The sequence below is a fragment of the Anas platyrhynchos genome, chromosome 2, assembly GCF_047663525.1.
Source record: "Anas platyrhynchos isolate ZD024472 breed Pekin duck chromosome 2, IASCAAS_PekinDuck_T2T, whole genome shotgun sequence".
Taxonomy (NCBI): domain Eukaryota; kingdom Metazoa; phylum Chordata; class Aves; order Anseriformes; family Anatidae; genus Anas; species Anas platyrhynchos.
In genome coordinates, this window is record NC_092588.1 from 142,291,885 (window position 1) to 142,315,326 (window position 23,442).

Consider the following 23,442-nt stretch of genomic DNA (forward strand, 5'->3'; position numbering starts at 1 on the left):
CACACATGTAACCTCATGCTCATTATCTTTGCAATGCTCTCACACAGTGCTATTTGCTATCAGTTGTGCAGAAAAGTGGAGAAACAGCACATTTCCCTTCCCTTCCCTTCCCTTCCCTTCCCTTCCCTTCCCTTCCCTTCCCTTCCCTTCCCTTCCCTTCCCTTCCCTTCCCTTCCCTTCCCTTCCCTTCCCTTCCCTTCCCTTCCCTTCCCTTCCCTTCCCTTCCCTTCCCTTCCCTTCTCTTCCCTTCCCTTCCCTTCCCTACAACTTTTATGTTAAACTAGTTGGGAATCTCAATTTTTTGACCCAGTCTGGCTTATCTGATCTTTCCCCTTGCTAACGAAAAAGCATACCAAATGCACCACTTACAACTGGCTGGCCATTTTTTGACTCATCATGATTTCATTTGAAAATGCCAGCTTGTTAGAAATGTCTTGCAGCATCAGCAGCAAAGGCTCCAGGAGTACAGAGGCATGGTGTCCCCAGCTGATTTCTGTGGGGCTAGTGATCTGCCACATTGCAGGGCTCAAGCCTGGGAGAGGGAAATCTGAAAGCCCTGCCAGACCAAGTCCTACATGAAACTCCCCACATTTTCTAGAATCTCTACCTTCACCTCCAACTGAAGTAGGATTCCTGGATCAACTACTTCTCAGAGATACTAGTTTTCCTTCCTATGGTGTCCAGTACCTCTGCCACAAAGGGCCATGGGCTAAATGGCAAGAAACCTCCAGGATCTGTCCATCCAGGAAATACTCATCAGCAGAGTGCTCTTGGAAGAGAGTTGAGAAGAAACAGGTGTTCAAAACAGGCATCTATCAGGAATGACATGGGTATAATTGTCTTTTCTCGAGATAGGAGCCAATTGACCTCAAAGTCTCTTCTTGACCTGTTTTCTACAACCATAGCATATGTTTCTTCCCAGTCACACTACGCGGCTGTCTGAGCCCTCAGGAACATCATGCATAGGTACCTCAGGGACATATTGGAAAGCAGTTTCCAATTCACAACAAAACTTCAGTGCAATAATTTATATCCTTGGCTATAATTAGAACAGAATTTGGCTGTTAAATTTATTCTTCAGCAAGATCCTGTAATTAGTGCGGTTCTACATCTGTTCCTGTCCCTGCTCCATCAAAGGGGATATATACATATATACCATCGTGTCCATGACTGTGCAAGTAAGAGTACTGCTTCATGCTTGTGTTTTGACTTTGGAAGTGCCTGTACTGCAGAGTGCAGTAGGGTGAAATTCTACCATCAGTTTGACAAGCAGCATAAAACCGTGTATACACTCCTTATGACTGAAAAAAAAGCATGTAGCAATTAAATAGACCCCCAAAACAAACAAGAGAGCTATTCTGCTGATGTCTAGTTGCCGATGTCTAGTACACAGTATACAATCTATATGACATTTGTAGATACTGTCTGTAGAAGTATATAGGTGCCTCAGAGTCACCAGCAAACCTGCCAATGATGCATACCTCTGTATGTTAATAAACATAAAGCAGTAAGTACCCTACTCTTGCTTTTTTCATCAGCATGAGCTCTGTGTAAGCAGGGAGAGCCAGTCCTTCATGTGTTCGCAAGATGGTTTGGTGCCGTGCGTTTTTCTTCTCTTCACAGCATTTTTCGGTTTGGCTGTGTTCACCAGCACAACAGGAGTGGCTCAGATCAAAGAAGTAGGTGAGGAGGCCCTGACATCTATACTACGTGCAGTTTGGAGCGGGTTACCTCAGACTTTATGGTGATTTGAATTCATGCAGAAAACCAGCCATTGCACCCCTACCACCACACTTGGGTGCCAGTGCCCATTTGGTGTCTGTCCAGAAAAGAGTTTATGTTAGGTTCCTAAGAAAAGGACCTCATCTGCAAGCACCAAAACTGACCGTCATAAGAAGAGGGAGATAACTGCTTCAAAAAACACCCTGCTGCTCTGAACCAGCACACAAACCCAGGAGAAACCCCAAATCGTCACACCACCTTCAAGGAGCCACAACAACCCCAGTGCCCCCCTTTGCTCAGCCCACATCCCTCTCCCTGAGGCCATGGAGCCCCTTCCCAGAAGCCCAGCAGCTCCTCCAGGGCTGCCAGAGCTCGTCGGGGGCCGAGGGGTCGGGGAGAGGGGTCGGCAGCCAGCAGATGGCAGCAGGACCCCGTGCCTGGCCCCGGCCCCACAGAGGGGTCGCCCCCCGGTGCCCCCCGGGCCCGGTGCGGCAGGGTCCCCGCGGGCCGCACGGCGAGGAGTTCACCCCGGCCTCCGGGCGGGCGCTGCTCGCCGTGAAAGTCGGGTTGTTTTGCCAAAAGCTGACAAACGGCACAAATTTTCCGCTTTTGCCTTGTTTTAAACCGCTTCAGGCAGTTGGATGCTTTTAAGGACTTTTTGTGTGTGTGCGTGCTCTCGGCATGAGCCAGTGCTTTGCAAAAGTCGGGACAGCCCGTGGTTGGTGTCGGAGAATTTTGTTGTATGTGTGATGTTGGACAATATTTTGTGATGTGGCTAACAAAAAACACACAACACAGGTACACCTAAGTATGATTGCTTAATATGATTCATGTTTCTCAAATCCCTAGTTTAACCATGCTGCAGCTTTGGAAAATTTCCATGGCAGGTGCGATCTAAGCCCCGTTTTGTTTTCCTGACTTTCACAATCTTTTATGAGAGATTGAGTCCTGCGATTATTTGATCCTACAAGCTTTACAGACGTGCTTAGATAGCAATCTGTAGTACTGCTACAACCCTCAGGACTGCTTACAGTGCATAACTTTCAAGAAATGCATTTTTCTTTAATCAACACTCAAAAGTATTTCTTTTGTCTGGTCATTTTCAATTATTTATTTTTTTCATGACTTTGTTTTTCAGGCTAAAAAAATGCTTATTACTGTCATTTTTTTGTAAATGTTGATTCCAAAGAAGGATTGATCAGTTAAGTAAAGAAATAATTATAAACCAGATGAAAAGCACTGGAATAGCTTTGAGTTTTTCCATTAAAGCTATTGTGAATTTTGCATGGTTATTATCTAAGAAAGGAATGGAAAGAAAATAAGAAGAAATAAATCCTGCTGTAATATAAGTAACTCAGTACCAACCAGCATTTTACTCAACACTTTGTACCCTTCACTGGTTTTCAAAGCATTATCAAGTTCATATTCCAAGGTGCTTTCGGATTTGCTGAGTTTCCTGTTTAAAAATCATTTTTAATGTCCACAAACCTTCAGTTTTTATTTCTTGATTGTCTTTCAAGCAGTGTATTCTGTACATTGTAAAAGGATTGCTAATCAAAGTACTTTTGAGATGATTAATGGTATGTGCTTAGGGATTGACAAGTTTCTTCTGAAAGAGCCATCACCTAGAGTTGCAGTGTGGATAGACTTCAAGCTGTCATTCCTTCTTTCCTTGAATGATTTTATGTCATGCAAAATGCCACGCAATGATAGCTGCAATGACTAATTTGCCTGTAACCATGCCTTACAAGACTGAACAAGTAGATAAACAGGGGAGAGAGCCACATCAATGAAGCGGTGCTTCTCTCTGTTATGTCCTCCATAAAGAATTGTCATCAAATTTTACGAGATAGCCAACTTCCCTTAGACGTGGAGACTGTCATCGCCTCATGGCTGACAGATCACTTCTAGTTGGTATAGGGAAAGAAATGTAAACTCATGAGTGTCCAAAGGGAGAAGATGCAGAAACCCCCTACTGAACAATGACAGTAATAAAACAATAGCTCCACAGAGATGCTAGGCTTTCATGCAAATAATAAAACCAGGAAATAACATAGTTCAAAGGATATACTTTACCATTGCTCAGTCACACACAAGAAGTCAAGTCACCTCAGCATTTGGGTACTAAGAGTCAGAAAAAGGGAGTGTACAGTTATTTTGTGTTAGAAGGTCAATGCCATAGACCACAGATGAGCCGTATCTACACAGAAGCAATAGCATCCAATGCTGCAGCATAGGTCCAAACGAAAATGAATCCCCCTTTCTAAGCAATTTTGAGAATGATATGATTATTAAAACAATTTAAATGAGCATCTAAAATATTATTTGTGTAAGTTGGTTAAAAAATAGCATCATTCAGATGCTAGTACATGTTTAGTCTTTGTAAGTTATATTTCTTTTCAACACAGCGTGGTTAAAATACTACATAAAAAAAATGAAATACAAACTTTCTTCTTCAGTTACTGAGAGAAAATCAAATCCTATCAACAATATAATTCTTTCTTGTATTATAGTTGAGTGGGCAAACGCACACACCAGAGCTTGAAAAGCAGTAGATGCAGGTGCTGTTTATCAGCACAGCACCATACCGGAGCCAGTATGCTTTGTTAGGAAATAGTTACTGCAAGCACAGTTCTTCACTGTTACTATTTCAGTGTTTCCGTAACCCTATGTAGTTTTTCTGCACAACAGCGTGCTGCATCATATTGCTGTGCTAATTTGCTCAGCACTGGCTCACCAGGCTGCATACAGCTTCACAGACACGCTCTGTGTTGCAACTGCTTCCTCCAAGCAAACTGCACGTGCCCTGTGGGAAAGCCTTCAGGCTCTGAGACTCTGCCTGTACTAAGATCTTTCAGTACTTAGAAGTTGCAGATGGTTAGAACAGGTTACAGATCAGAAATCGCATTTTCTGAGAAATCTCACACACATCTCAATTTGCTCCCTTTTAGAATGAAAACTATTATAATACTGCCTGGGAAATAGGCATTCCAGTAACAATTTCATTTGGGAAACAATGATTCACAGCACTCCAAAAAAGTAACAGTTTTGTCCAGTGCACTGGAGCCCTGAGCCCCAGGAGGTCCCTGTATTCCCTGGGTCCCCAAGACAAGGAAGAGGTCACCATACAGGAGAAGAGCTGACAAATGGAAAACTGGCAGCCAACCCACCTAACAGAGACCCATCAAAAGTTATCTGTATTGCATTATAAGGCTTTCTAAGATAAGCTTTCATGAAATGTTTCATTCTCAACGAACCAGCAACTTTTGACAGAAAGCATTCCAGCTGAATGGCGTTTCCAAAGAGATGCATTTGGAGCTGATGAAAGCATCTCAGGCTTGGCTAGCTGATTGGCACTAGTTAGGTACTACAAATCACCCTCCTAATACAACAGCCCTTGGGTCACCTTCTTCTGATCTCCCAATTGCAGCTTGCACTTGCTTCAGCAACGCCACATGTGAACACTATGATCACAGCTACTTGTTAATGTATTCGTGCTTGGACAGAGAGAAGCTCTTGGACTGAGATTTTTGCCTTCTATCTTGAAGGCTTATAGTTAAATACAGATTACCAGGCTGCCCAGAAATTCTCCTGAACTAACAACCTCAACAAGGATTCTGTCTTTTTCCGCACAGTCCCTACATCATGGCAGTGGACACTGTGCAAGCTGTAAGAAAAGATTTCCCCAGGCAATTCAACAATTCAGTTTTGGAAGACCTGTTCTTTTCAACAGCCTCATACAGGTCTTTTCTTACCAGAGGAAGGTGTGCTTTAGGTACATCACATCAAAAGTACTTTTGGACTACTCTGAACTGTGGAACAGGGTCCCTGCACATCTTTTAAATAAACTTTATCTAGTGCAGGAGATACCTAACCAATCCTTATTAACTCTGTGATTCCTCCCATATATTTACTCTAACAGTCATCCTCAAATCTAGACTGTTGTCTTTCTTTTTCATTACAGAAGTAGCAGACAGTATCACTTACTAGTAAAACTGTCTCCCTTTTTTTTTTAATTTTTAGATCTGCTTTGAGTGCTTTGTACTTTTGCCAGTTTTTAACTGTTTGGGCTGATATATACTATGGTAGGTGTTTGCCTCTGGCAGTGGTTTATGGAAAAAAGTATAGAGGCTATATAAAAAGCTGTATACTGTATGCAAAGAATGTGACAGAAATGAATTCACATAGGCAGTCTTAATTCTGGCATTTTCTAAGTCATGAAAGTTTTATTTTTCTGCCTTAATAAAGCTTTGATTTTGTGTATGCTTATGTGTTAAATATTTCGTACACAATAAATCACTGGCAGGTTACCACCTACCAAAACTCCATGGCCCCTACAAAGGTAAACATTTGTAAGTATGGTATAGGTTGGACTAAAATGTTGCAACTACTCTTGGTACATCAAAGGGCCTTGAGGGAAATAAGATGGTGGTTAAAGAAAACATTTTTAAAAGCTAACACAAGTGAAAAAAAAAAAAATGAGGAAAAAGTTCTGGATACACTAAAATCAATGGTAAAGCACACAGAGTTATAAATGGTGTAAGTATTTCATGTAGAAAACCAAAGTAGGAAAAAAATCTGGAGCTAGTTGGGTGCATGTTTAGATTCTTTACCTTTAGAAGTCTTCAAATGTTTTTATTTTTTTTAGAACAAAAAACATATTTGGGTTAGTAGAGTGCATTTGTGTAGAGGTTTCTGATTTGTGCTATAAACAAGATCAGAATAAGAGATCTAACATCTACTTCCAAGCCTCTTCCTTGTCAATATGGAGGTAGGAAAAAATGGGCAGCTTTACATGTTGCTTCAGTTGCTGGATTCTGTTAAGATTATTCTTCCTGAAACAAACAACAACAACAGAATTATATCAGAAATCATGTACTGAAGATTTTGGAAAGTTTTGAGGAAAGTTTCTTCCCCTTATCAGTTTATGTCCACCAGTCAAAAACAATATGTCAAACACTGGCCAACAATGAAGAAATGAAATCTAACCAAGATAAACTTAGTTTTAGACAAATGTACAGCTACTGTTAAAAATGTGGACCTGAACATGAAATTCAAAATTTCAAAAAATTTAGTATTACCTGTATTTTACTAATGCTGAAAAAATCACCATTCAGTCTCGAGGCTGTCAAAAAGAACAAAAAAAAAATATTTTTTTTTCCACACAACTTATAGTAATACAAATCCAAAAAGAAAAGCTACAGAATTGTAAGAAAGACAGGAACGCATCTTGGTTCTTTTGTGTTTATTTATTTATATATATTTTTTAGGGCAAAAATAGGAATAATTGCTATGGCCATGCTTTTCCTCTCTTTTAGTTCATGAGAATTTCCTGGTTTCCAGACTAACAAAGGGAGAAACAGCACAAGAGTGATACCATGGAGCATTTATGTGTTTCCAGTTCATCTAAGAACAACTGAACACACCATGAAGTGCTTCTGCAAAGATAGTCACCATTGTACCAGCTGACAGGTAAGACCTGTGCATTTCTGAGTACAAGCCTAGATGATGATGATGATGATGATGATGATGATTATTATTATTATTATTATTATTATTATTATTAAATAGAGAGTGAGGGCTATTCTGGAAAAGACAAATAAATTAAAACTATTTAAGCTGCTAAATACTGTAGACTTCATCTTCATTTACACCATGTGAAGGAGGTTTACTACAGATGTGAATCAATTGTTTTGAAGAACACAATATATATTCTACAAAACCACTTGCAACAAACAGATCTCGTATTAGCTTGTCTTAGTGCCTTTCTGTCAAGTAAGGAGAATTCAGTTTTCTCTTCTAGAGACAAACTACACTCTTGCTGTATTAAAGAAAAGCAAATTAGCTTCCTCAGTTAGTAGTTTAGATTTCTGCACAGGAACTCAAAAAGTTATTCTCAATAATGCTCCAGTGTCTGGTGGTCTCTCAAATACCCTTTGTAAACAGTTTACATTGATCTTTGCTCCAAGCTGTGAGATGTTTATGGATCTTTTTTCAGTATGGCTATTTGCCCACCATCAAGACCCAAGGCCTTATTTTGGTAATCCTAAAAATAGTCTAGGATCAATTACAAAGACTTTTCTCAACAATGTAGTTTTAAAATAAATTTAAAGGCTAGGATTTGGGAAAAAAAAAAAAAAAAAAAAAAAAAAAAAAAAAAAAAAACACATTAACAGTCAAACTGGAAATGTTTCAAACACCGATTGATCAAGACCCAGCTGAGTTTATTCTACTCAAGATAGATTTTCATCAGATAGTCCAAGAAGAGTGTTTGTTTTGGCCTCTGTTTCTAGAAATAATATTAACCTGGCAATAATGCTGTTTCTATAAAGAAAAAGGCCGTTGAGCAGGCTAAGTATCTATATCTTTCCTCTCATGTAGTACATCAGTTTCCCTTACATCCTGTGTTTGGTCTGTATTTTCAGGAGATGTGTTACAGTTTCTGTGCTGTGGTTCAATAACCTATCTAGTCCTTAGAGGTACTTCCATGGCCAGAGTTTGTAAGAAGGTCATCGTCTTATGCGCATGTGCTCAGAACACATCTCTGACCTGCAGCAGTGCTCCCCTTCCTCTACTTTTCACCCATAAGGATCTGAATCATAGGCAGCTAAGGCGCAGATTTCCAGGAGTTTGGGAGACACATATCCTTTTACACTCTGAGTTGACATTTAGTTCTTTTGATATTTTTAGGTGGCTTTAAATGTCTAGCAACATGGTTACAAATGTCCAGTGGCAGACTTGGAAAACCAACTGAGATCTTCCAAACCCTAGTTTGACTCCTTCACCTCACTCTCCATTGCTTAAATACCAGTCTTTGTAGAATGTAAGACCCACGGTTACTAGAGGAAAAGAAGCCTATAAGAGAATAAACCTATGGAAATTTTCATTTTTAATGTAAGAGGATTACACTTTTTATTTCATATGAGCTTTAAAGAGGAAAAGTTGAATATGGTGTTGTAAAACAAGACTATCTTTGCTTTATTAGACAAGAACATACTCCCAAAATTGCAAATGTTCCAGGTTTCTGAAGTGTGTTCACATAAATGAGACATTCCTTTTGTATGTCTGCATTCTTGTCAATGAATTCTTTCTGCATAGGAAAGAAAAAGAAAACAGAATATGGGGAAAAATATGATGATTAAGATACTAAATTATTCTCTGAAAGTTCTATTACGCTTTCAACACTTCTTACCACTGGAACAAACCGTAGAGTTGGGTTTTCACTAGTAACAAATCAAATATGTATCATGTAAGTGAAAACAATGACTGCTTCAAAAATCACTGCATGCCAGTTGCTGAATTTACTTGGAATGTATATTTATATGTTTCAGAATTGCTTTCAATGTATGCTTTTCAAATTGTCTCTCTTCCAGCCATCAGCGTAATTTCAAGTTGTCTCAGTTACGAGAAAGGTGAACTAATGAAGAGATTTAAGAAAAAATGTGCTTTTATGTGCTTTCCTTCTGTGTTGTGAATTGGGCATAATCTTTGACTCAGTCATACATCCACATCCTGCCAGATCAGCTGTATATAGAGCTTGCTGATTCATTCTTTGAAATAACTCTAAAATAGATACCATTTTTCTATGCGTCAAAGCTTGAAGCAAGGCTCTCACTTTGTATCCTTATCCTTGGTCTCAAGATGTGGTCTTTCCCCTGACATTTATTCCTTCTGGCTCAGAAGTTGGTTATTGCTTTGTTTGTTTGTTTGTTTGTTTCTAGGCCTGATGGTAGGTGATTTTGTTATTGTTACAGCTGTTTGTTTGTTTTGTTTGTTTGTTTTTATCACTATGTCTCTGCATTCCTCAGCTGGCACTGGCTTCACACTTATATCTAACACAAGCTGTTCCTCTTCACTTTCAGGACCCTCCAGGGACTCTCCATATTTACCATGACCTCTCTTTATGGCCTCATCAGCTCCCACCCCCTCTTTGCCCATTTATTAAAATTTCCAAGAGCCTTCATGTCTTATTCTTCACACCTGAAACTTCTAAAAAGCTTCTTCAAAAGTTGTTACTTTTTGTTGTTGTTTAATCAAATACAGCGCAGTACACGTACTTACTATTCTACTAGTGCTACCAGTATTTAGAAAGGTACTGTCTCTGACAGCTGGGGATAATCTAAAAGCCGCTGCAAAGAGATTTCATTTGAAAGTGAGCAAAAATAATACTGAAGAATGAAAAGAGTACACAAAGAATTTGAGCTGTGTTCAGAGATAACGTGAGAGACAAGAATAATTTTAGAGGTAAAAAGGGAGCAGAAACAGAAACCTCAGCATGAACAAGAAAGCTCAGAGTATAAACACCAAATTTCTTTCAGATACATTCACTTTGACAAGTACCTTATTTTGTAATTGTTTTTCGTTCAGGGAAAGGTCATGAATGAAAAGGTCAGCCTACACATGTAGTCAAGTGCTATGAAGAATAAGCAAGGGTACTGAAACATGGACAGGAGTAAGAAGATATCCTCTGGATCTCACAAAAGAGTCCTGAAATAAAATGCAAAATGGTAAATCAAGCAATTTTGTGTCACCAGTCATGAATCTCTATGTATGGAAAGGCAGCCTCCTCTCCTTGCTACATGTGCTAGTCCCTAGCACTGACATAAACTGAATTTACCCACAGCAAGTCTCTTACTGCTCTTTTGGTAGTTCTGACACCCTTTTATGTCGTACCTGAATGAAATACATCTGCAGTCTTTCTAGTGTCTCTCTTCACATTGGTCAGTAACTTTAAGGAGAACAGGTGCTCATTTGCAGGTTGACAGCTTCTGGTCCTTGTCCACTAGGGGCTCCAATGTACGAGAGCCCAATGTACAGACTCCAGCTCTGTTCCATATTGGAAGTAAAAAAAGAGAAAAAAGAGAGACAAACACAGAAAAACTGTTTTTGAATAGAATTAAAAACTGAAAATATAATGTTTCTTCTATTCCAAAGGGTAAAAAATAGCTTTTTTGTTTGTTTTTCTCTTTTTGTTTCTTCATTAATTTTTTCATATGCACTGAAGAAGTTTTTAAAATTTTAGTGGGCATTTAGAATGTTTCTACAAACAGTTCAAGAATAAAGGCAAAGTCTTTTATTTCTTTTTTAATTTTTATTTCTATTTTGACATTAACATTGCAAACCATTTTTGATAGGCTCTGTTGCTTTCAGAGAATAGAAAACCCTTCCTAATTCACAAGCCCTCTCATTTCATTAAATGTACCTACACTGTGTTTTTATGGAGACCAATGAGAGGTGCTCACTTTTGGTTGTTCCAAATCTCCAAGCACAATCACAGATGTAACTCTGTCCAAGCACTACGGTGATTTGGGACACCACCTGGACCAGGCGTGTTTTAAAAAGCAGGTAGGTGAATAAAGTAATTGATAACATTTACAACTGCTACCACAATCACGTATCAAAGAATATTAATACTAAGCTTCAGTCTAAAGAAGCATATTGAACTGAACACAGGTATGGGACAAGTACTTCCTTAAATGCTTTGCTGAAATAGAGCCATAAAACAGAACATACCCCTTTTCCAGAAGGTCCTGGACAAAATTGGTTAAGAGCTTCAAGCTATTTAAGCCTATTTGAGAAAATAATCTTCTCACCTTCAGAGAAAAAATACCAACCAAAGGGTCTATCATGCCTATCACATTTTTAAACTAGAAGAAACTTTTTTTTTTTTTTTCAAAGGTAAACTACGCTATTTGAAATACTTCCTGCAAAAAAATTCACCGAGAAAACCAAAGCCACATCCTGCCTTAGTGTGTCCTGCAACAGCTCTCATATTACTACTGACATAGCTAGTACATGGGAACCCTCATCCCCAGGAACACCAAAGACTAGTAAAGCATTTTTTTCTGGCTGATACACTTTAGCTGTTGAATGATTGTGACTTCTGCTGATGAGTGAAAGCTTGTTTTTCTTTGCTGTCACAGGAAGCCCTATTGTAGCCAGTGGAAGGTTGTGTCACTGGTCAAGAATACAAATGTTTTTTGACAACTGGACATTCAAGCTATCATATAAAGAAAATATGACAGTATTTAATATATTAATTATAATCATATTCTAAAAATAATATGAACTGTACATTGCAACTGTACAATGTAGAAACTTGAGTTATTCAATGGAAGGGGAAGTGAGAATTCACTTCCTCTGACTAAAGTTAAAAAATACTAACAAAGCTATTCTAAAGTTCCTCTTTCATATATTATTGATTCTATTAAATTCAAATACAGCTTATATTCAACTTGTATTTTTCGGGAAACTGTACTGTCAACATCATCTGGAAAACATTGTTAGCTTAATACATCTATCTATCTATCTCAGTCGACCACTCACTGTCTTATGTTCTTGTAAATCATGTGAGATGCTAGTCTTGAGTAAAAGTGATGCATGCAGCCAAAGGTGGGGTGATATCATTCCTCTGCACAGTGGAAGGAAAGTCTCAGCTTGGCTCTTGCATGGCTCACAGACATTTTGTTGCAGTCCAGCACCAACTACAGGCCATGGAGGGCTGCAGAAGAAGAGAGAATAGGTCAAGGTCCCCAGATTTTTCATAGCAATATTCAGAGCTCAGCTGTACCGTACTTGAGCAGGGTATGTACTACCATTCAGATAACCTACAGTTTCATGGAGGAAAAATTGTATGGACTCAAGTGAAATTTAAAAGTTCCTCGGGAACCTTATTTATCAGTAGCAGTGTAGACTGCGAAGCATGAGCTGAGACCACAGCTGCAGTGTGTTAAGCTCTAACACGAAGCTTTTATTTCAGAATTTAACAAACATTGTGGTAGGGGAGAAATTGATGAATGTTTCTTTGTTTAACTATTGCCCTTTCTCTTACACAAACCTAACACTGTGTTCTTAGCTGGCCAATAAAGGATACCTGTATGGTATGACAAAGCCCTTAGCCTCAATTTTTAATATTACGTGGACCTTTTCTGTTGACTCAACTTGCACTGCTAAGCCATAAGTTGCTTAGGCTCATTGGGACCTATGAGAAAGGACTGTCTGTGTACCCAAATTCCAAAACACTGATGCTCGTTTCAAAATACAATGTATTTTAATACTAACGGAGATCTTAAAATAGACATATGGCTTCCACTATTTGTTGCAGATATTTATTCTAAGGTATCATGAAACAGATACGTTTAAGGTTGAGCAATCCTAGAATATATTAAAAAGCAATAGTGTGGCTAAAGTGTTGTGTTTGTTGTTGTTGTTGTTTTAAGTTTGTCTAGCACTGTACGAGCTTTAGCGTGGTTTTTAAATATCTATATTATAGCAGAATTTAAATGCTTCATACATTCAAAAAACTGAAGGTGAAGTTATAACTGTGCTGCCCCCAATTGTAGCCATGCTAGGAAGAGGTTAGTAAATATTTTGCTTTCTGGGGTGTTGATATTTGTGCTGTCTCCACGCACACACCCCCTCAGAAGACAAGAAGCCTCACCTTCCTGCCTTTTTGCAGAAGCCTTAAATAAGGCCTGAAGGTATCTGGGTTAAGATGGTTGAGCAATCTCCATCTAAGTCTGCACTTTTCAGAAGCGTGAGCTGCTCTCTGAGTGCTCCAGACACTAATTCTGGTACTTCAGAGACAAATACTATTAGCAGCTTCTTTGGTTTCCATGAAGGTTAAAATTAGGACAGTGAGAATCATGATGGTGAGAAAATTAGGGCAGCGAGAATCATGAAAGTGAGAATCAGTCTGGGGGTTGAAACGGGATGATCTTTAAAGTCTCTTCCATCCCAAACCATTCTGTGGTTCTGTGATGGTCTCTGCAACCTACTGACTGACTGCTTAGATGGATACAAGTGGATGGGCATGTTAAGATCACTAAATACTGTTTTCAAACAGGACAGAAACTCAGCAGATATCTCACGTTTACTGAAGAAAACCAGTGCCATGGAAGTCCATGGGGATATCTGAATCCTGCTCAAGAGAGTCATCAGAACTTCAGTTTGTGTCCTCTGTGTCATTGCTGTCTACCAAAAAGCTTTATTCCATCGTCCTGTGTAGGTTAAGTTGATGTGGTGGTTGGCACTGTGAGACACGTGCTCCCTGTGAGTCTCCCTTCCTTGTGCTGGATTTCTGTCATTCCTTGGAACAACTGATAAGCAAGAGCCAGGTCACAGAGGACAAACAGCTACTAATTATAGCGGATACTGTAACTGCATATTGTGTAACTGTACTCTTCTGACTGTAATAATCAAAACTTTAAAGCTAGCAGGCAGAGTGGAAGACACATTAAAGGAAACAAAAAAACAAACAAACAAAATACATTTCTTAAACAAGATCCTGATGTCTAGAGGATGTCTTATGGCCATGTACCACTCCAATTCAAGCCCTAAGTATGAAAAAAGCCTGTTGGGAAACCAGTTTCTACACCAGCCATGTCTATAGTTTTCCATCCTCCAATGATCAGAGGCACAAGCTCTTGGACTGGCATTGGATTTGGAAGGTAAAGTAACAGCATCAGCCAAAATTACCTTTCTCCATATTTACCTCATCAGAATACTGTGCCTCTACCAAATGCCATGCTAGCAATAAATATTTGCTTCGGTCATCTACCAAGAGGGATCAATGCAGCATATCCTACCCAAAACAAATCCATTAAACAAACCAAATCACTTGTTAAATTCGTATGACTGAGCTAACTTCATATTCACTTCCCTTTGAGATGGAGCAAGAAGATGAAACTCCATCCATTTTCCCCAGTTTGCTTCCAGATTTAGTGAGGGACTTGAGGCAAGTTCTGTTCCCTACCTTGGACCCTTCTGAGAAGTAAGAGCCATACATCTACAACACACTCTGCAGAAACTACCAGGATCTTCTGCTGTAGGAAAAAAAAAAAAAAAGGTCTAAAGACTATTTCTTAAGTTTTCCATCAGTTTGTTAGACACACAGTTACGCTGATGGGAAATAAGTTGAGATTGTGCAAAACCTCCACTTCTCACTTCTTCATGTTATAAAAGAAAGCCCAGCTGGCATATAGTGCCACTTGCTTCATACTGTCCCTCACCCTGCACACACACTGCAACTGGCTGAATGCAATACAGTGCAGCTCTAAGCAACAGACATACTCACATAAACCACAGAGCCTCCTGTTGGCATGCAGTTACAGAAAAGCAAATGTATGTGCAAAACGATGCAGCCTAGCATCTGCACCTGAAAATGAAGGACAAGATTTTACCAGCTGCCGGAGGATTTTTTGGTACAAATGGCTCTGCACTGCACTTTATACTTTGTCATGTGGTTATTTAAATTACTGCATCTATAAATTAGTCCTAAGTTAAGGAGAATTGCCCATCATTAATAGTCCTTAGGAAATGTTAGAGAAGTATTCACAGCCCTAAAAGTAAAACACTCTTCTCATTTTACTTACAAGGCAAGTGTTGGACTAACTACTGAGAAAAAAAAAAAAAAAAAAAAAAAAAAAAAAAGAGTAAATACACATTTGGACATTGCAGATACTTTCTGACAAGCAAAAAATCATGACAATTATTTCCATGAATCTTACTGTAAAACACTGTAAAAGTATTTGGGAGGGGCAGGAGGGAGGATGTGGACAGATTTATTCTGAATCCTTAACAGCAGGGGGGGAAAAAAAAAGTGAAATCTCAAAATAAAATTATGAAGTTGCTTTCTGACTTTTCAGTCATTTCAGCTTGAGAGATACAGTGTCTCCTCAGAAGAAGAAATAGTTTATCTACTATTATATACCCAAAGTAAGACCACTAAGAGTTTCAAAGTCTTTTGATAAGCCTCCAGGCAGTGGGGTAAATATTACTGTTCATATGAATGCAAGCAAACAGCCAACATGGATCAAGTAAAGAAGAAAGTTTAACACAGGTACAATCAGAAGAGCTGTGTCAGAAAGGGCTCACATGCAAGTTATGCAAATTCTCACAGCTTGACTTTTGAAGGGAATAAACCTCAAATGAACATTCTTCTGTGTAAATCACATCTACAACTTTTTAACAATCAGGAAAAAAAAAGGGGGGGGGGATGTAGAGAAATAAATCATAGAATAAAGAAATGAGCAAGAAAAGGATTAAATGGCTAGAAATGAATAAAGTGCATAAGTCATTTAATTCTGTTAACAGAGCCAGGTAATCCCATCTTCTTTTGTCTTCAGATACCCTTTATATTCACTTCAGTAAGAATCTTTGCTTATATCATGCTCATTTTGTCATACATGTGAAATCTAACACACGGTATTAATAAAATCAAATGTCCAATTTAAAATGATGCTTCTCATTAAGCTGACTTTTGTACACACTGCTCTGAGCAATAGCAAAAAGCCTGTCCTGTAAAGTTGAAGAAATAATGTTAATAATAAATGCTGGCATTTTCAAATGAAAACCCTCAGGTTACCATTTTTGTTAATAACAAGTAGCATTCTCAATAAGTTAGATGATATTTCAGTTTTCTATTTAACAACATTTACAGTGCAGACAATTTCATTTTATCATAAGATTAATAAAACTAATAAACAAGATATCACTGTGCTTTTCCTACCACAGTTGGAATTTTTGCTAGATGCCCAGCTCTTGCTGGGAAGAAATGGGCCAACCTGAATAGGTAATTCTGAAGAACAGAAAAGAATAGGTAACCCCTACGTATCAGCACTCGCAAGAAATAGGGATGTACACAGAGTGATACTTAGATGTGGGACCTGGAAAATTGAGACCAGATCAAAAACTCATTGAACCAAGGGAAAAAAAGCATCACTGGGTTAAATTAAAGCCTTGGAAAAATGAATGGCATAAAGCCTAGACATGTAAATCATTGCCTGAACATATGGAGAGGGAAGCCACTGACTAACATGAGCCTCTACTGTACATAAAGGAAATACATAAAACAAGAAATTATCTTCAAATCCTCATAGTGTGCAGAATTGCAGTAATTAAGCTGTGATCATAAACTTTTCAAAGGTACTTCTGTCCTAATTTTCTGCAGTTAAAATTGTGAATTTTCTAGCTCCACTACTGACATTTTCAAATAGCCTGAGAATCTATTCTTCAGATTTTCATCCATGTACATGTTGTGTTTTGCTTTTGTTTTTTTTATTTTAAGAACAAATTCATGTAAACTTTCCTAAAAAGAGTTATGGAGAGTAACTCTCAATTCTGAATGACCAACAGAAACCATTTAGTTGCTTTAGAAAAACAAACTTGCAGAGTAGCTCTACTGCTTCTTATACTTTCTTGTCTTTCACAACACAAGATAATTCTTGACTTTAGCTCACTCTGATACCACTAACTGCATCTCAGCTTCAGCATTCCTGATAACGCAGTATCTCTGTAAGTGGATTTCTCTGGTTAGCTGGTGCATTGTTCCCTCCACTAAGGCAAATAATTATATTCCTCTATCCGTTTAACTGCGGTCTCCTAAATTAAAAATTGTATATAAGAATCAAAAGGACAGAAAGATAGATGGACAGAAGGGCTGTTCTTCAGCCCTTGAGTTTCTACTTCTTCCTTATTTATTTAGTTGGTTGTTGTGTTGGTTTTTTTTTTCATTTGAAGATTTATATGATGTACTTGTTAACAAGCTTCTGCATCCAATCCAATCCAATTTACTTAAATTTGTTTTACTGTGATTCTTCAAAAGCTATTTCTGGTAATTGCTTACATACAAACTCTCAAATGAGAGCTTTCCATCTTTCTCATAGGAAATTTTAATAGTTTACAGTTTCTCTGCATTACTGCATAATCACAAAGGAATATATATATATATATATATATATATATATATATATATATATAACTGCAATAGAATTAAATCCTAATGGAAGAACACAAGACCTGTACTTGCTACTTGATTATCTCTATACCTTCTGCTTTATCATCTAGGAATATCCCAAGCAGAGATACAAAAAATTCCAAATGCTCTTACTTGACATCACAGTCTGATGTGGTGCTGTGATTCATTTTGCACAAATTGCAACCTCTTCAAGGTTTCCTGAAAAAAGAAAAAAAACTGCTGTCTTAGTGAAATCTGGTATACTCCAGAGGATATTCCAATCACCATGCTAAAGATCTTCAACATGTCTACAAAGGGTTACTTCAAAAGAGGATACTCCATCATTTAGATGATTAATGTATATATATATTTTTTTATTTTTATTTTTAAATGTTGGCCAGTGGCACAGTGGCTTGGCAATATCTTATACTTTTGCAGCCACCTTCACATTGATAACAATGAGGTCTATGGGCTGATCATGCATTACTCATGGCAGGTAAGATCACAGTCAACACAGTGTCACATTTGCCCCGTGAGAAAATGAAGGTCAGCCTGAAAAGTGCAAAAAGTGACGTTAATGAAACTTAAAGAAGTGCACCTACACTAAAATATTCCATTTTTGCCAGTGGAGTTTTGGTTTCCCAACATTAAAAACATTTCTCTTTGTTCCCTTTGAAAACAGATGTTCTGCTTTAACTCTAATTTATCTTCTGCTTAATGGAAACTTACATTACAGTAAATGCAATCCACAAGGACTCTGCAGATTAACAACGCTCCCAGAGCCGAGGGTGTATAATGACAGCATATCTACCCAGCGATCTGCTCTCCAGTGATAAGAAAAGGAAAAGAGCAATTTGCAATTGCATGCGTTAAATCTTGAGTCATGCAACTGCTGTGAAACACACAATTGTTATGTGGGTGGGGAGCGTGCCTCTTCTTTCCATTACAAAACAAAAAGCATTTGGAGAAGAGCAGAAGGCAGAGTTGGAATTCGGGGGAATGATTCTGCTACGTGTTCATTTTAGCTGAGAACAGAGAAAACAAATTAGGAAGCATTACATATCTCCACCTGCTCTTGCCACAAACGTTGTCTTTCTCTAACCATATCATTAATCAGGTCCATATCTGCTGCAGCGTTTCCCTCACCACATTTCTTCCTTATGAACACATGATGGCCTCCACCCATCCCACTGGAGCACGATGCTCGTGCTCCTGAACGCAGCCCAAAACCTCAGACAGCATTCAAGATTTTCTGGGATTTCTATTATTTTCTCACTGTTCTCTCCTTATTTTTCTTTTCCTTGTGCTCTTCTCATCTCCACTGTTCCTCTCAGGGAGAATGATGCTCATCTGTCATAGCTAGGTAAAAGTAGAGCAGGAAAATACTAACGTTTGGCTTTCTCAGCTGTATTTCATGACACTTAGAGAAGGTAGCAATGAACAAAACAACACAGAGAGGAAACAAAGGCTCATTTGCATCACCAGAATAGATTTTTGTACATTATCATACAAATAACTTGGTCGTGTATCTTGGGAAGATTAAAATAAGTGAGAAACCACTAGTACGGTCAGGGTGTGGCCATATTACTGCTAGGTCACACGTAGAAGTGAAGTAACACTTTTTGGCAACAAAACGCACCATCAGCTATAATTCTAACACATGCGAAGCGTTTGCTCCAAGGTGCAGATTCCAAAATTGACCTTGGGATGATTTTAAAGATAAATATTTAATTGCCAATCTGCATTTTTAAATTACCTCTTTCCTTGGCACCGTAGTGATCCCAACAGGCAAAAGAGCAACTGCGAAGAACATCAGCAAAGAAAAAAATAAAATATACACTATCCATGGGATCTTAGACTCCAAAGCTGCTGAACTTATATGAGTTTATTAACTTTGTGCATGATTTTTCATATGCTAGTACGTTTGCAGATTTGGATGTATTTTTTGGCCTGGCCCAAGATTTAGTTCATAGTTCAGCAAAGTCTCTGGTAAATTTTAGCCAGCTTCTCAATTAAACAGTGCATGGTGGTTTGTTTGTTTCTTTGTTTGTTTTTTGGGGGTGGTGTTTTTTGTTACTTTTTGCTTGTTTGTTTTTAAATAACAGGAGTAGAACAATGTGCTATTCCTTAAATGCATTCTTAAGTATGGCTGAACTGTCTCAGCTGGATTTTTTCAAAGCAATTACTCCTTAAAGCATTGACACATATTCACTGTGCAGAAGTGGGGGTAATTTAAAATGCTACCATCTTTCTGCCATAATTATCTTACCTCCAGCAGTACTGGAAGAATCTAACAAAGGATTCCTTCACTGATTTGGAGCAAAATCTGGTGTTTCAGTATAAATGGCTTCGGAATTATTAAGCTAAACTACCTGACAACAAAGATTAAGCTAAAGTACCTGACAACTTTTCTAAACTGACTTTGAAGTAACAAGTTCAAGATGGAGACATTCCCCTTTTTTGGGAGGGGGTATTTAATGTGGTATACAACTATTCCTACTCAGTGAAGGAAATTTTAGTACACCTCAAAGCAGCACTTTCACAATGCCACAGAATGGTGCAGAAATGCCATTAAAGCAACTTTTTTGGCTTGAGGCAGCATTATTAAAAAAATAAGCTAAAAAATAGACGGTCTTTCCAAACGCAGGGGGAAGAGAAGTCACCTTTCTGCCTGAGCACCACCCGGCCTCGCCGTGAGGTGACGAGGGGCAGGAGGGGAGCGGGAAACGCGGCGCCTCCCGCCTGGGCTTTCGGGCTCCATTTTGTGGGTCCCCCCCCAGCCTCCAGCGGGGACCTCGGCTCACCACAGCCCTCGGGCCGGCCTCTGGCGGGGAGTCCCCGCGCGTCCCCGTCAGGGTGAGCCGGACCCGGGCTCTGCGGGCCGGCTGCCCCCGGCGGGTGAAGGCGGAGGGCGGCGCTGCGAGCCCCGGGGCGGCTCCCGCTGAGGTGGCCGCCCCGGGGAGCCCGGCAGCCGGCCCCATTTCCCCCCTCAGGCGGTGCCGCGGAGCCCAGCACGCCTCAGCCTCCTGCTCGCAGCGCCTCCGGGAGCCGGCGGCTGCCGTCGCCCTCCTGCCAAGGTAAAACCGGGGGGTGAGGGAGGCTCTGGCCCTAACGGAGCGGGGTGGGTGCGGTGCTGATGGACCAGTGATCTAAATACCCGTCCCCACAAGCTTGGGGTGTTGTTTCAACCCAGCGCGCACCGAAAAGGAAAGTTCCTGCATCTGTTCGATGTCGCGCTGGGAAGATGTACCTGGTAGGGGCTGCTGAGCCTTCCTTCCAGCCCGGTGCTGGAAATTTGGGTGCTGAAATACAGCCCTCGAGCAAAAGATGTGGGATGCCACCAGTCTGGGACAGGCGGCTTGGTTTGGCTTGCTGAGGTGCCTTCTGGCGCAGGTTTTGCTGATTCTGGGGCTGGCAGGGCTCCAGCTCGAGTCTTCCCCCTCATAACCTCTCTTTTCGGTTTTCTGGCAGTAATTTTTCCTCTTTGGTGCTAGTTCCCCTTTGTGAATTACATGAAATCCGTGTTTTCTCAGCTGCCCCTAAATAACTTCTAAACAGTACCCGTTTCACATAGGACTCCTGCAGCATCGCTGTCCATCGATTGCCCCGTAAATGTAGTGTTTTTGGGACTTTGGTTAGCACACCTGCTTCAGCACAGACAAACACACAAACCCCAGTGTTTCAGAGGGCTGGCTATGCTACACGACCTGCTTCACCTGTATATAGCCTCCTACTCATTTGACTTCGCTAACTTTACTTTTTTTTTCCAGAAACTTTGTAAAGAATGTGAATCTAGGTTAAAGCTCTCTTTAATTTTTTTGCTGAACCTCTTGTTTTCACCTTTGGGCTTGCTAACAAGACTATTAGTTTAATTGTACCTCATGCTTTGTGCAAGGATTAAATGGAGACAATTTGGCTTGAAATATGGCTTACAAATGTCTTTGGGAGGTTTAATCACCGGAGCATTACAGATAGCTGAGTGATCCTTGAGTGATATTCTCAGGGAATTTGGATCTATCTGGGAGAGTACGTAACTGGAGAAATGTACTGCCTCTGAAATGGTATTTTTAATCATTCCCTGCGTCTTCTTTTTCTTCTTTAAATATCCCCTGTGGGTACTATAGATACTTCTGGCATTTGGAGGCAAATATGACCTCAAAGTAATAATTGAATAAATCGTGTTTTAATTGTTCAAGTTGGAATTCATGATTATTTGGTTTGCTGTATCTTCAAGCAGAATATGATGCCTTTGAAGTGCTGATTTATATTGTTATCAAATGTTTATTCCAGTTTAATTTGTTTTTTTACAGATTAAAAGACTGATTCTTACTATAATTGAGCAGTGTGTACCAGATCACACGTTCATGCATCTGTGAATCGATATAGAGGCTTGGTCCTGAATAAAGCTTTAGAGACTAAGATATTTGGGAGTGCAGTAAGCTGCATAGATGGGCAGAAGTATGGACACAGGGGCCAGTTGGGTCTTGTAACCTCTTAACTGAGCACATGTGAACATGGCCTGAGATTTCTTAGGTAGCAATGAATTTCCCTAAAGCAGTAAAATGTTGTATTTGCTGTGTTTCATTTTTTTTCTGTTAGCAGAAAAGGAACTGCTGTCTTACAGCAGTGAGAGGAACAAGAAGTAGAAAGCCTTCCTTCTATTCTTCTGCAGTATGTAGCAAAGGGGGAGGTAGGGCTGGTGGAGGGATCAGCAGTTACGTCTGGCCCTACAAAATGTCTGAGAAAACCAGCAGCAAGGAGTGCTGCTGGGGCTGAGAGGAGAGAGAACCTGTCTGTCTGCAGATTCACAAACATCTGTCTTTCAAGGAGGAGATGTGTGAACATGGATTTTCTCGAAAGAACGGTTATGTTTCAGTGGGGGCTTTACAGGAATGTAGCCAAATTTGGTTTTACCGCATATCACTCAGGACCCTGTCCTTTCTCGCTGTCTCTGTGAATACAGGTGCTTTTCTTTCCCACAGACCTTTTTTTTTTTTTTCCATCTTTCACTTCAGTGTGTCTTGAGTTGTTTTGTTTTAGGCTCATCTGACTTGTTGTGATGACAGCTTCTCTTTGTCAGGTTTTGATTTGGAGCGAAAGTGAAAATCAGACCTTTTGTTTGCCTGCAACATTATAGAAGCTTTAGCTTGTCTCTTTTTGAAGGTTTCTAAGGATGATGACAACTTGCATCCATGCAGACCTCCCAAAACACGTGGACTTCAAGGCAGGATCCTCCTCACTCAGCTTTAAACACGACCATTTCCGTTAGTCACCAGAGGTTCTTAGTCACCTTTGTCGTCAACAGAGAGAGATACTTATCAAATTGGTTCCACTGCCCAGTTTTAGACAGCTACTCATCATGCTCTATAAAATTGCCCTTCTTTCTCTTCATTGACTAAAAAGAAGAGTCTGGGATGAAGTCAGATGCAAATTTCACAGAAACTCTGCCATATGTCTCTTCATGATTAGGAATGACCCATGGTACAGTAAAATTGCTCTTGGAAATGAAAATGTTTTAGCCAGTTTTCCTTATCATCCAGCCTGTTGATTCGTGGCTACCCTAGATACTACCAGCTCAGCTGCCAGAGTAGAAGGTAGCAGCTGCAATTTGAAGGAGACCAGGGTGCCTATGTCCTCCCTAAGTTTCTGTGGGAGACTTCTGAGCATCTGCATGAACATCTATTCCTCGCCACCCCTTAATATTAATTTATAGAATTGCTTCTGACCTGTGAATGAAAAGGAAACAGAAATAACTTAGATCTGACTTAGTACTTTAACGTGGGAATTCACAAACCAGCTTGATAATGACTGTTGCAAAAGTGTAACTCTGTCATTAGTTTCAAAGCCTTTCTTCCAGTAAAGTGACCTTTTAGATCTGTGGCTAGCTAATTGTTATCATAACTTTTGCTACCAGAAGTTATGTCAGACTGTCAGACTGAAGACAACCAACACTTTTTTTTTTTTTTTTTCAAGCATGGATCCAG

General features: G+C 39.6%; 1 protein-coding gene and 1 long non-coding RNA gene across 14 annotated transcripts in view; one reads left to right on the top strand and one right to left on the bottom strand.

Annotated features, from left to right (window-relative positions):
• Positions 1-5,890: 5,890 nt before the first annotated feature.
• On the bottom strand, positions 5,891-20,400 carry LOC106018496 (uncharacterized). 13 transcript variants are annotated; one of them, XR_011807055.1, is made up of 12 exons: positions 20,263-20,400; positions 19,215-19,258; positions 18,188-18,277; positions 17,612-17,677; positions 14,798-14,878; positions 14,477-14,546; positions 13,593-13,820; positions 12,049-12,223; positions 10,396-10,548; positions 10,063-10,209; positions 6,804-6,847; positions 5,892-6,557 (listed from the first exon to the last, which is right to left on the bottom strand). It is a non-coding gene; the product is annotated as an uncharacterized lncRNA (long non-coding RNA). The 13 variants fall into 13 exon arrangements; XR_011807050.1 differs by lacking the exon at positions 20,263-20,400 and adding an exon at positions 20,122-20,231; XR_011807047.1 differs by lacking the exon at positions 20,263-20,400 and adding an exon at positions 19,728-20,184.
• Positions 20,384-23,442, top strand: part of APBB1IP (amyloid beta precursor protein binding family B member 1 interacting protein) — a 61,793-nt gene continuing 58,734 nt past the window's right edge. Inside the window, exon 1 of the mRNA XM_027450610.3 lies at positions 20,384-20,535. The gene's annotated coding sequence lies outside the window, so the exon portion shown is untranslated. The remainder of the gene's footprint in view (positions 20,536-23,442) is intronic.